Raw genomic sequence first — 12,530 nt, forward strand, 5'->3', positions numbered from 1 at the left:
TCAAAACTCAGCAATCAGCAGTTTCATAACATTGTATTTGGTTGAGCCTCCAAAACTTGCGATCTCTAATGAGTGACATGGCTTGGTCCATGTGGAGAGGGAATGAAGGAGGGCCCGTGCGAAATATTTTAACATATATATCCTTTATTAACTTTCTCCACTTTATAAAAAAAAATTATCAACATCTCCACTCAACAATTGGTTTGATACATACAGTGCACATATTCATGTGACCCGCCTTATGCCACCTGTCCAACTCACTTTGGGCCCACGATATTGGGTGTTTCCCCGATATGCATATCGAAGGAAACCCCGACATGCTCCTCTATAAAATGTCTATATCACACTATTGTGATCATCGATCACCCTCTATGCTTAGCCCTTGGTTCTTTGACTCCTTATGATCGTGTTCCATCCCTTATATTAGAACCCTTCAATTGGAGTTTTTAAATCGGAGGTTTAAACTTGATACAATGATTTTCCTCATCCTCTAATTTCTGATCTGTGAGATGGAATCATCCTTTTCCATGTGTCACCTTATGAGTTGTGACACATGTCACCCTATTTTTTCCCCTTGTGACCCCTGAAAATGCTAGATCGGCATGCCATGTGTCCTTCGTACTACCACGTGTCCTCCATACTTCCACATCATGATGACATCAGATGCCATGTGGCTTTATCGGGACCTATAGTGTTTCACCATGTAGCCCTCTAGAGGAGAGGGAAAAGGCCTGCCTGCCCTTGGTTTTGCATTGAATTTATTTGTTAATCGTAATCGGCCCTCCCTGACACTTTAACACTAACATATCGCAACTTTGCGATATTGCAAAATTTTAGAGTTGCCACCCCATCGGCGTGTCGATTCGCCAATATGACTGATCACTGGTCCCTAATCAATGATATTACTTTGTTGTTACAATGTACTTTGGAACCTCTAATCGCAAATTTGTGATATCGACAATCGTTGATCACTTATTCGCTTTGCTCTGCTATTGGACCTCCGATATAGTGGAACTATGATATTTGATGCACCGATATGCCATGACCTCCGATATTGCGATCACCAATGTGTTAGGACCTCCGATGTGCTCTTCTTTCCTCCTTTCAAAGGTGACAAAACCCTCAACTTCAATAGGCCATATCCTCTGATCCATAAGTCCCATTTTGGACTTCCACATACCGTTGGAAATCTTGTTCAGAGAACTTTCCAATGGAGAGGGTCTGATTTAGCTTTGAGTGCCTACATGGCTTGGAAGATGGATGCAAATTGTTCTACTCTTTTGCACTTTGAACAGTTGAAAAGACATTTTGCAGTGAGTGACAACAGAAGAAAAGAATCACATTAGAGTAACATGATGAGTGTAACATAGTAAGTACACTTACAAATGTAAAAGGGAAAAACATATATTGGAGAATAAAGTATAGCACAATGCAGAAGGCACTAAATGACAACTTGTGTTACAATTGAATTTGATATATATATATATATATATATATATATATATATATATATATATATATATATATATATATATATATCTATATATATCTAAATATATCTATATATATATATATATATATAATGGGAATACAAGTATGCTAAGTATTGTAACTTTTGACTATGAGGTAAAAATAAAGATGGTTGTATACCCTTAACTCTCCAATAGATAAGTGCAAGATGGTAAAGGTAGAAACCCCTGTGGGTATAAAATACTCTTTTCGTCTTTTTAGAAGTGTAGAAATATTAAAGGATGGGCCATGAATACATATCATATTGGCATTAATAAAAAGACATAGTTGAATAAGGTAATTGAAAGGAATCTTTTGTGAACTCCTTGAATGTGGATTGTCAACAATAGATGTATTCCTAATCTAAAAATTTAATTCCGAATGTCAGAATAACTTAAACAATAACGGGATAGAACTAGCCTGTGAAAAAGAAGTATGTGAAAATAGATAATTATGTGTTCTAGAATAAGTTCCGGATTAAAAGAAATCTCTATCAAAGACCCGTAGAGTGTTGGTAAGCCGAGATAGATATCATAATAATTATTAAAATTACAAATGAATTAAACATTTTGAGACTATTAAACTAAAAGAGATGGAGATAATATTATTATGAAGCATAAAGGTATAAGACATAGGGATAATGTTGGAAATATTCGTAAAATGATGGTTCGTGCACACATGAATAATGAGAGTGGGGACAATCATATGATAGCCAAGTAGGGTAGTCAAGTCCATAGAAATGAAAGACGATAAATGGAAAACGGTTATTCTTTTAACTCTAGCTTAGAATTTCAAATATACTTGGATATTGTAGACATGAAGGGTAGAATATATAAAATATCTATGTATGTGACATTGTTGTCACTGGCCAGTGAAGTAGAAGGATGATTACTTATGATAGTATGGAAAAGAAAGATATCTATATATATATATATATATATATATATATATATATATTAATATATAGTGATCATCAAGAAAAAAGGCAGTATGACCCAGTTCACATAAATAGGGATGGTGTGGTCTCTAGAACCATAAGTAATTAAATGTGTAAAGTATTGAGAAATATGTTTATATGCATGTGTTTTACATGTGTAGATGTGTATTAAGTATGGTACTATATGTACGTGGCATTGTGAATAGGTAGATTGAAAAAGAAAATAAGCAATGGTCATTTGTCTGTACGAGGTACAAATTAATGTGAAAAATAACTAAATATTGATTAAGATGATGTTGCTAGTATAAAAAAGTAAGCATTGATGGGGTTCCCTAGAAGCAACTAAGCTAGAATTATAGGATACTGTGACTGAAATAACCTAGTTTGTGAAATTCAGTTCAATGTGAAAATGGGTACAAGGGAAAGAAACCCCACAGTAGTACATCGAAAAAAAGCCATTTATAACCTTCATTAACAACTTGCAGTGTGGGATGACAAAGGGTCACACTAAAGAAATGTGGTAATCTAAATTTTTGATTTTACGCAAAGAAAAGAAACCAAGATGGGTATAACTAAGTTTACTTGAACAAGTAAACAACCATATAGCTACCTTAAACATGGCAGGAAAATAAATTTATCTTAAATAGCTTAATCCATGCATAACTAATGCATATGTAGTTAAGATAAAAGCATAAGTGATACTACCCAAAATGATAATACACTAACTGAAATATAGGTAAGAACAATAAATGGTTTCTCAAATGTTACCTCCACTAAGTATATAGTGCCCATTGGCACTCCCATAATATTATTGATAGACATATAATGATGTTGCTAACCCTTGAAAAAAATGCAGGTTGCTAACCCTGGTTGAGTTGTGATGCATACTAGAGATCCTTGTCGAATACATAGATAGAAATTAATAATGCCTTTAATAAAGTTGAAATGATTATATATATATATATATATTGATAAATGGAAACTAATGATAATTTGTGAATGCAAGTGAACCAAACAAAATACTCTTGGTGGAGCCTCTGCGTACTCATAATTAAAGAGATGTTATGCTGCAAAAGCAATTTAATGCTCAGATTAAAATGCAGTGGAGGACTTCTAGCTGAAAAAAACTAAGGACAATGTTTCAATCGAAGGGGGCAAGATGTAACACCCCTCAGTGAAAAGTAAATATTTAATTTACTTTTACTACAAAATTGGTAAACTATGGGCTAAGTGGAAAGCCTAGTGGAAAAATTTTAATGTTAAAAAGTTCTATTTTAATTTATTTTAAAAGGGCATGCCAAGCCTTGGAATTCACATGGGAAAAGACACTAAATGAAAATTTTTCACTCACGAGATGGTTAGAACAAAATTATTCCTATCCCTAGAGATAAATAATCTTAGATGGAACAAGAAATGGTGAGAAGGGAGAAAACTTAAGGCAACCTTGATGACTTGGTACCTATTTAGAGGAGGTCTAAGTGAGGCGAATGTAGTTGTAAGCTTGTGAACCTGCAATGGGGTGTTGTTGAAAGGAGGCATGACGTTTCCAGTTAGGGTATTGTTGAGTTGGTGACTGGCTAGTGGAATCGCTAAGACATATTTGTAAGTTTGTGAGTTCCTAGGCTAGACTAGTAAAGTCTTGATGCCTTGAACATACCTTGTTAGGTCATTGTCCAGCAACTGTTCTGGAAGTGAAAAACTGGCTTGGGGGGAGAATTCGACATAATTTTCATTATGAGTGGTTGGGAGGAGTGGTATTTCTCTTTGTTAATTCCCTGATAGCATAACCTGATAAATAATTACTTTATAATGTTTATGTTTTCTCTTAGAAAAGAATTATTGTTGTAAATAATAATAATGGTACATGGAGTCTTTATGAAAATTTTATCTTAAATTTCTTGATGTTAAGGTTGATGATTATTTTGTATACCTAGTAGAATGTGGAACTATGCAAAGATTTTTTTATGTTTACAATAGCAAACTGTAATAAGAAATAGTATGACCTCTTGTGAATAAAATTGTTTGGTGGTAACAGGACTAGGTTAAGAACCTATACTAGATTGGATAGTATGGAAATGAATGTGTGTGAATCAAATATTACTTTATTAAGTAAGGTAGGCAGGTAACATTTTGGAATAGGCAATTGCATCTGAAAAATAGAAGTCCATCACACAAATAGTTATAGTTCCTATATATAAGTAAATTTGCAGGTAGGTAAAAAGTAGGTCCCAAAGATGTTGCAGGTTTCGTATATCCCTTAGACACAAATATTAATGGTAGAATTTTTTAACAGGTAGTCAGAAATGAAAGAACACTATCAAGGATTTGATATTTAGGGGGCCACAGTAGTTATCACGACCAAGTTGGGTTGTACCAACAACCTGGGACCAGTTATGGATTCCCTATCTAAATTCAACGAATATGCCAGGGTTTTTGTAAACCCAATCAACTCTCAGTTTGATGATATTTATCGTGCACTATAGAGAACTGTAAAAAAAAAAAAAAAAAATGTTAATGCAATGTGAGGATAGAAACAAGTTTTAGTAATATTTCAAAGGAAAAACGATAAGCTATAAATGCCAGAATTTTGCGCCCAAAGAAGTATTGAATCCATCTGTAAGTAACCATGCCAAGAGCCAAAAGAGATTAGAGATTTACAACAATATTCCAAGTCGAATATATATTTAAGATGAAAATGACTTATTATCAACACAAATAAGCAAATTATGCAAAATCCAGACTCAAAATTTAGGGTAACCATTTAATTGATTTAAAAATAAAATAAAAATAAAGCAACATGGGAATATGAAAATCGTAATAGATAATTGTATCTTAACTCTCGATAATTAGGAAATAAAGAGTAAATATTTCATAACATGTTTCTATAAGAAGATTCGTGAATGAAATCAACTAATTTTTCGGGTGTTCGTAATTCAAAACATGTCTACATATTCACACAGATATAATCCAAAAGGGGAAAACTCAAATCCTGTAGTTTAACACGAGATACTCACGATAACGAAACAAAGCATGATTGGGAAGAATTAATCTACTTAGCGAAATTCAGTAAAAAAAATTTGTATTATAATGTGAACGATAATTGTAGAGACTTTTATTCCGCTAACATACAAGGCATCATATGATCTAGGTGAATATTGGTGGCCACCCGCCTATTCCACTTAGACCCCCACCATTATTTTTTTCAGTTTTTCAGTTTCCTTAATTGTAATTTGTTGTGTTCCTATTTAAATTCGGATCAGTGGTATCAGAGCAGTCTACTCTTTCTCTTTTTTCTTTACATGTCCCCAACGTGGTCAGGAGATGAGTTAGGGCCGGAACTGGTCGAACCTTTGCAAGACCAGCCTCATAAATCCTGACAAACTCCCATGGGGGAAGAAAATAAAGACGAGGGAGTAGGAGATCCTATCAAAATATTGCTCGAGGAATCCCTCGAGAAAAAAAGGAACGCGATGATGGATAACTTTGCCCAGATCCTTCAACGGTTTACCACCGATGGTGCATCCACATACAACATCCACTCTAGAGGCTCCACACCTTTTAAGGTACAAGTAAACTTTGACATTCCCATATTTGAGGGCCAAATAGATGCAAAAGACATAGATAAATGGTTGAATCTACTAGAAGGATATTTTTTTTGTTCATGATTTTTCCAGCCGATAAAATATTACTTTTGCTCTTCTCAAAGCTGCCCCCACGTCAAGGATTGGTGGGAAACCTATTATGAGTAGAAGGATGAAAGTACAACCTCATTGTTTTCAACCGCTCCCACTTATAATTCATTCTAGGGTGCCATCAAGGAGCAGTACTACCCTGTCAAGAGCTACGAGGACAAATACATAAAGTGGACTATGTTGCGGCAGGGAAGGGACCAAGATGTGTTGAAGTTTACCAATGTTTTTCATACCCTTCACACGAAGTTTCATATCAAGGATTATGAGAAGCATTTGGTACTCAAGTACCGTGACTACCTACATAGATACATCCAAGACGAGATGAATTTCCTAGACATCTCCTCGCTCGGCATAGCGTATTGATACATCGTCACGATCGAGCATAAGTTTAAACAGAAGAAGTGAGACTTTGAATCTGCGAATCCGAAGCAAGGGAAAGGTACCTCCAAACCACAAAATAAAGGACAAAGCCAAGGCAGGACGACCCAGGATAATCCACTAAGGCCACAAGAAAAGGACAACATTGTGAAGCCGAAGAAGGACATGGGAAAGGGGTGTGAGTTCCATAAGAGCTCCACCCACAACATGAGTGAGTGTCGAGCCAAGTAGTCACTGGTGGTTGAGCTGAAGGCTTTAGAATCAGATGCATGTTCCGACTCTGAGTTACAACCTGACAAGGGGAATGACATAGGGAAGCATATTATTGATGCAAAGCCCAATGCCACTATCGCCACCACAAATATCCAAAAGGAGGAACTCGAAGATCCAGAGGAGGAGTGCCTCTTCCACTCCCAGATGTGGGTAAAGGGTTCCCCACTACAGTTCATTGTCGACAGTGGGAGCCAAAAAACCTCATTGCAGCAGAGGTCATGAAGCAATTGGGCACATCACACCCACAACCGTACATCATCGGGTGGCTTCACCAAGGACAGGATCTGCACGTGAGCCAACAATGTCGCCTTCCATACATCATCAAGCCCTTCATGGATGAGGTCTTAAGTGACGTTTCTCCCCTTGATGTTTGTGATGTATTATTAGGCCAACCATATTTGTGGAAGCGACATGCTTTGTATGAGTCAAGGCCTCACATTGTTATTGTTACATTGGGAAATAAGTTTTACAGGATACAGAGGTAGCACTGCCTATCACCATCTCTTTGGTTACTGCAAAACATTGCAATAAACTCATTTCAAAAACTGGTAAATTTGTTTTCCTGATGATACACCCTCAAGGAAAGAAGAATACGATGGTCACGAACAAGGCCCCTCCACAAAAAAACATCAGATGGACAAGGTCATGGAGGAGTACAAGGACATCTTCACCTCCCCGGCAAGGGTGCCTCTGCACTGTCAGGTCAAGCACTCCATCGATCTGATCCTAGGTGCGTTGTTACCCAATGGACCAATCTATCGACACTCCATTTTGGAGAACGATAAAATCAAGAGGAAAATTCAGGAGCTGCTACAGAAATGTCAAATTCAGCTGAATTCATCACCTTGTGGGAGCCCGATCATGTTGGTACAGAAGAAGGATGGGACTTGGAGACTCTGTATTGACTATTGGACGCTGAACAAGATCACTATCTAGAATAGGTACATGATCCCATGGATTGATGACCTTCTAGACCAACTCAAGGGGGGAAAATATTTCAGCAAGATCGACTTGAAGTCTATATATCACTAGGTACCAATCGAACCCTCTGATGTGTGGAAGACTGCCTTCAAAGCCAAGGAGGGCCTTTTCGAATGGTTGGTTATGCCTTTCGGGTTAACGAATGCTCTTGCAACCTTCATGAGGCTGATGGATGACATCTTGCAGCCATTCACCAACTCATTTGTAGTGGTATACTTGGATGACATCCTGATCTTCAGCCAGAGTTGGGAAGAGCACCTCCACCACATTCGATAGGTTCTCCAAACACTGCGGCAACACAAGCTATGTGCCAATTTGGAGAAATGCACTTTTGACATGACCCAAGTTTAGTATCTGGGATACATTATTGATGAATGGGGGCGCATGTGGATCCAACCAAGATCCAATTCATTCAAGAATGGCCAACCCTAACCACTCTGACAGAGCTCAGCATCTTTCTGGGTCTTGCAAATTTCTACTGCAGGTACGTGTTAGGGTTCTCTCATATCACTTGCACCTTGAATCAAGTCACCAAACGAGGAGCGAAAGAAAAATTCTTTTGTTCTGAATCTCAGCAGAAGGAATTCGTAGAGTTGAAACCTCACCTCTGTTATGCACCATTTCTCACATTACCAGACTTGTAACAACCATTTGAGATTGATATAGGTGCCTCTGACTATGCTATTGGGTCAGTCCTTACTCAATACAGGCATCCAGTGGCATATCACAATAAGACACTTTCAGACACAGTCTGAAAGTATCCCACTTATGAAAAAGAGATGTATTCCATTGCGTAGGCCTTCTGACAATGGAAACATTACATTTTGGGGAAGGAAACGACCATCCACACAGACCATCAACCCCTACAATTCATACAAATGTAAGGGAAATTGCAAAATGATCGCCATCAGAAGTGGTCCACATACCTGCGACAATTCCACTTGAATATCAAGTACAAAAATGACAACACAAATAATGTTGCAGACTACCTCAGCTGACCACCGATCATGGCATTAACCACCATGCTCAACTCTTGTGGGCATGAGACTTCTGATTGGCTACTTTTCTACAAAAGCGACCTAGAATTCGACCACACATACCATACACTCTTGGAGGGTCAGTAAGTTCCAGATTTTCACCTCCAACATGCTCTGTTATGCAACCTGGGACACCTTTATGTTCCTTCAAGCAAGCATGCAAAGATGATTTGGGAAGCAACCTATAGTCAGGCCACTAGGCATTTCAGGGTCAAGAAAATGGTGGCAGTACTAAAAAAGTATTTATATTGGCCAAATACTTGATCGAATGTCGGGAAGTACATAAAATCCTGCATTGTCTATGCCATTGCCATTCTGACTATCAAGAAGCAAGGTCTCTATATTCCACTACCTACCCCTAGTCGACCTTGGGAATCCATCTCCATGGATTACATGTTAGGCCTTTCTTCTACTAAGCATGGAAACGACTTTATTTCTGGTGTCATTGATAGATTCTCGAAGATGGCCATTATGGCGGCATGCAAGACTAGTATCATAGTAGAAGCCACTGCTAAACTCTTCTTTGAACGAGTGTGGGTACAATTTGGGATCCCATGGTCTATCATCTCAAATCAGGACAACAAGTTCCTCAGTACATTTTAGTGTAGTCTCTGGTCGATGCTGGACACCAAGTTCACTAAGTCCACAACTTTCGATCCCCAAACTGATGGCCAGACATAAATCATCAACAAGATGATCGTACACATTATGCACATGTAGAACTCAAAGCATCCACGCACATGGGATGAGAGCCTTCCCTATCTCGATCATAGCTACAACCAGGCTCTCCACAGCTCAACTCGCCACAACCCTTTTCAAGTTGGCTTGGGATTCCAGCCACTATGTCTTGTTGATATGGCCATACCATTTGCAGTGACTTGGGAAGATTCAGCTCATGTATAGTCTGAAGTCGACAAGGCAAATAGATTCATTGAGCACATTCAACACATCCACCTATAGGTCCATGATATATTGGACAAAGCCAATGCTAATTACAAGGAGCAGCATGATCAGCATCGGGTGCCACTGTCAGGCGGAAAGAGTCGATAGTGCGGACACAACCAACCTCCCTAGGAGTCTAAGACTCTCTAGTGACAAACAAGACAAACAAGAGCAATCCTTCTCTAAACATGCATTTACTATATAAGAAATCAAGTGTTTAGATCCTACCTGTAATCCAACGCTGTTGTAGTAGTCCAGCCTCGCTGATCCGGATGAGCTCCTCCTTCACTTCGAAACCTGCATTCACTGACAATCAAACGAATTAAATAGCACTTGATAATCTCATAAAATAAAACATGTTTAACACATAGACCAAGGAGTACATGAAACAACTCATAAATAACAAGTTATTGAGACGAATGGACTCATTTGCATTAATAGGAAACAAAAGGAACAATTACAACCTGAGCCTTGGTGTTGTGCAAGTCCCTCCCAGGGTCCATCAAGAGTTCTCCTTTACTTTGACAAAGCTCACCCAGTTCCAAATAGAACAAGCAAAGATGGCAATCTCTCCTCACAAGCTTCTAAATGGGAGTCCTAATTCCAGCAGCATCTACCCTTAGAAATGTTTAGCTTCCAACCTCCTCTCCCTTTGGCCCATGCCTGTATTTATAGTGCTCTAGAGGAAGTTATTCAGGTCCACCATCAATGGGATAATCCCCTCTTTGGATGGGATAGCTCCCTTATTGATGGGATAAGTTCCTCTTTGGTAGGGGTACATGAACCATCTGGAGGCGCTCAATACACATCGAACAACCTTCTAGAATGCTCTAGAAATGACCACAAGTAACTTTTTAAAGATGAAACTTGCGCATTTTGACCTTTACAGGGGTACACACCTGCCCCTTTACATATAGAGCGTACAAGTACGCAGCTTTTGTGAACATTAGGTGTGTATCCGCAGGTAAGGTTGAGAGAACCTACGTACCCAGAGATAAATACATTTATAAAGACTTTCTCTCTTTTTGGAGTTTGACATGGAGAGCAGAGGCATAAGACTTGCCCAGGAGGATAGCATGACTGTTGATAGAGCCATACCAACTGTAAATAGTCATGGTGACATTTTTTAGTGTAACAGATTGCCCCCTAAAGTGCGAAGCCTGTAGTAGATTAGGGTTTTGTATTATCTAGGAAGGGTGAAGCGCTTTATCATTTCAAGGATTATCTCGTGGAGAGCCTGGTCAAAACCTGCAATTTTCAACACAAAATACATGTATAAGATTATATCATCGCTGAGGTAGGCATTCCCATACTCAGATCAAAACTTTAACTAACAGACTAACTACTCTGATACAGGAATGATCTTGCAGTACATCATAATCATAGACTTTTGTAGACACAGTATGGGCGCAACCATCTGTTTATGATTAGTCTACTAGATAATGAATACAAAACTCCTCACAGCCTGGATGGTGGAAACTAGATCCAGGGTCTTCATTTCTACTTCCCGAATTGGTACGATTCTAGCCATGCGAATAAATGAGTTGATGTCGAACATGGTAGAAACCACTTGATTACAAGTCGATGATGTAAACTGTTAACAAGTGTGAGAGAGACCACCAGTAATGTCAATGGTTCTCAAAGTACCTAGTACAATCCATGAGATGTGAATGAATGAGTTGATGTCGAACATTTCACGGAATCCTTCGATCGAAAGTCAATGATGTAAACTGACGTCAAAGGCGAGAAACCTGCCATTGATGCATGCAGACTTCAAGGTACTGATGATTTCTAAGTCATCTCTCTAGATAATGTGCTGATGTCGATAGAAAGCGACCCGTTGCAGGCAAGCCCACAACACGAAATCATTGATCAAGTTGAAGAAATGTTGCTGTAAGGACTGACTCAGGGATGGTCAAATGGATGACAAGTATTTTGCAGATGAAAGTTTTTCTTGCAGACCTCTTGAACACATAACGACACGACAGATGGCTTGGTGATGAACGACTCAAAGTTAATCCCCGGAACCCGGCTGAAGACTTTCAAAGTGGTTTGATCAACTGTGAGGTAAAGGATTTCCCAACCCAGGTGAATGAAAAGTGTCGTGTCCAAGAGTGGTAATAAAGTTTCTTCTGAGACAAAAGATAACAAATAGGTTTATTCTTCTCTCTTTTCCCCCACCATTTCTGGCAAGTACCTCTTTATTTTTGGCAAGCTTGAGGAGGATAACATATGCTTGATTATAAGCTCATCCTTCGGATGAGTCCAACCTAGTTTTGATTCGAACCCTAGGAAGGAGTGGTTCGTTCCTGTTTGTAATTGAACAGGTCCTTTACTGTGAAATTTTAACGAGCCCAGTATAGGAGAAACTCGGCGTTTTTCAATTTTAGAGAGTCTGGAAAACTTAAGAAGTCTCCAGGTTGAACTTTTTCGTAAATTTGTGTCCCCCAAGCCCGAAAAAGTATAAAATAATACCTGGGAGAACCGCTTGATCTTGCGACCAAGGAGTACTTTCATGATTAGTGTCTCTGACCTGAAAAGTAAAAAGCGATCAAGCACACGTCGTTTTATTTCCGTATTGAGTTTGAAACGACAAAAACCCGGCAATCTTTTCCTGATTTTACAGTCAGAAAAGAGCTATAAGGGGACCGTCTTTTAATTCCGTTTTAACGAGTGTAAAAGAAACGCTCGGCGATCTTTTCATATTTTAGGAGTCAGAAAAGAGCTTAAAAGATGACTCTGACGTGAAAAATGATAATTTACCCTAAATTCCCTTTGTCC

The sequence above is a fragment of the Pinus tabuliformis genome, chromosome 1_2 (assembly GCF_031772625.1).
Source record: "Pinus tabuliformis cultivar Carrire ecotype Pingquan chromosome 1_2, CPIR1, whole genome shotgun sequence".
Taxonomy (NCBI): domain Eukaryota; kingdom Viridiplantae; phylum Streptophyta; class Pinopsida; order Pinales; family Pinaceae; genus Pinus; species Pinus tabuliformis.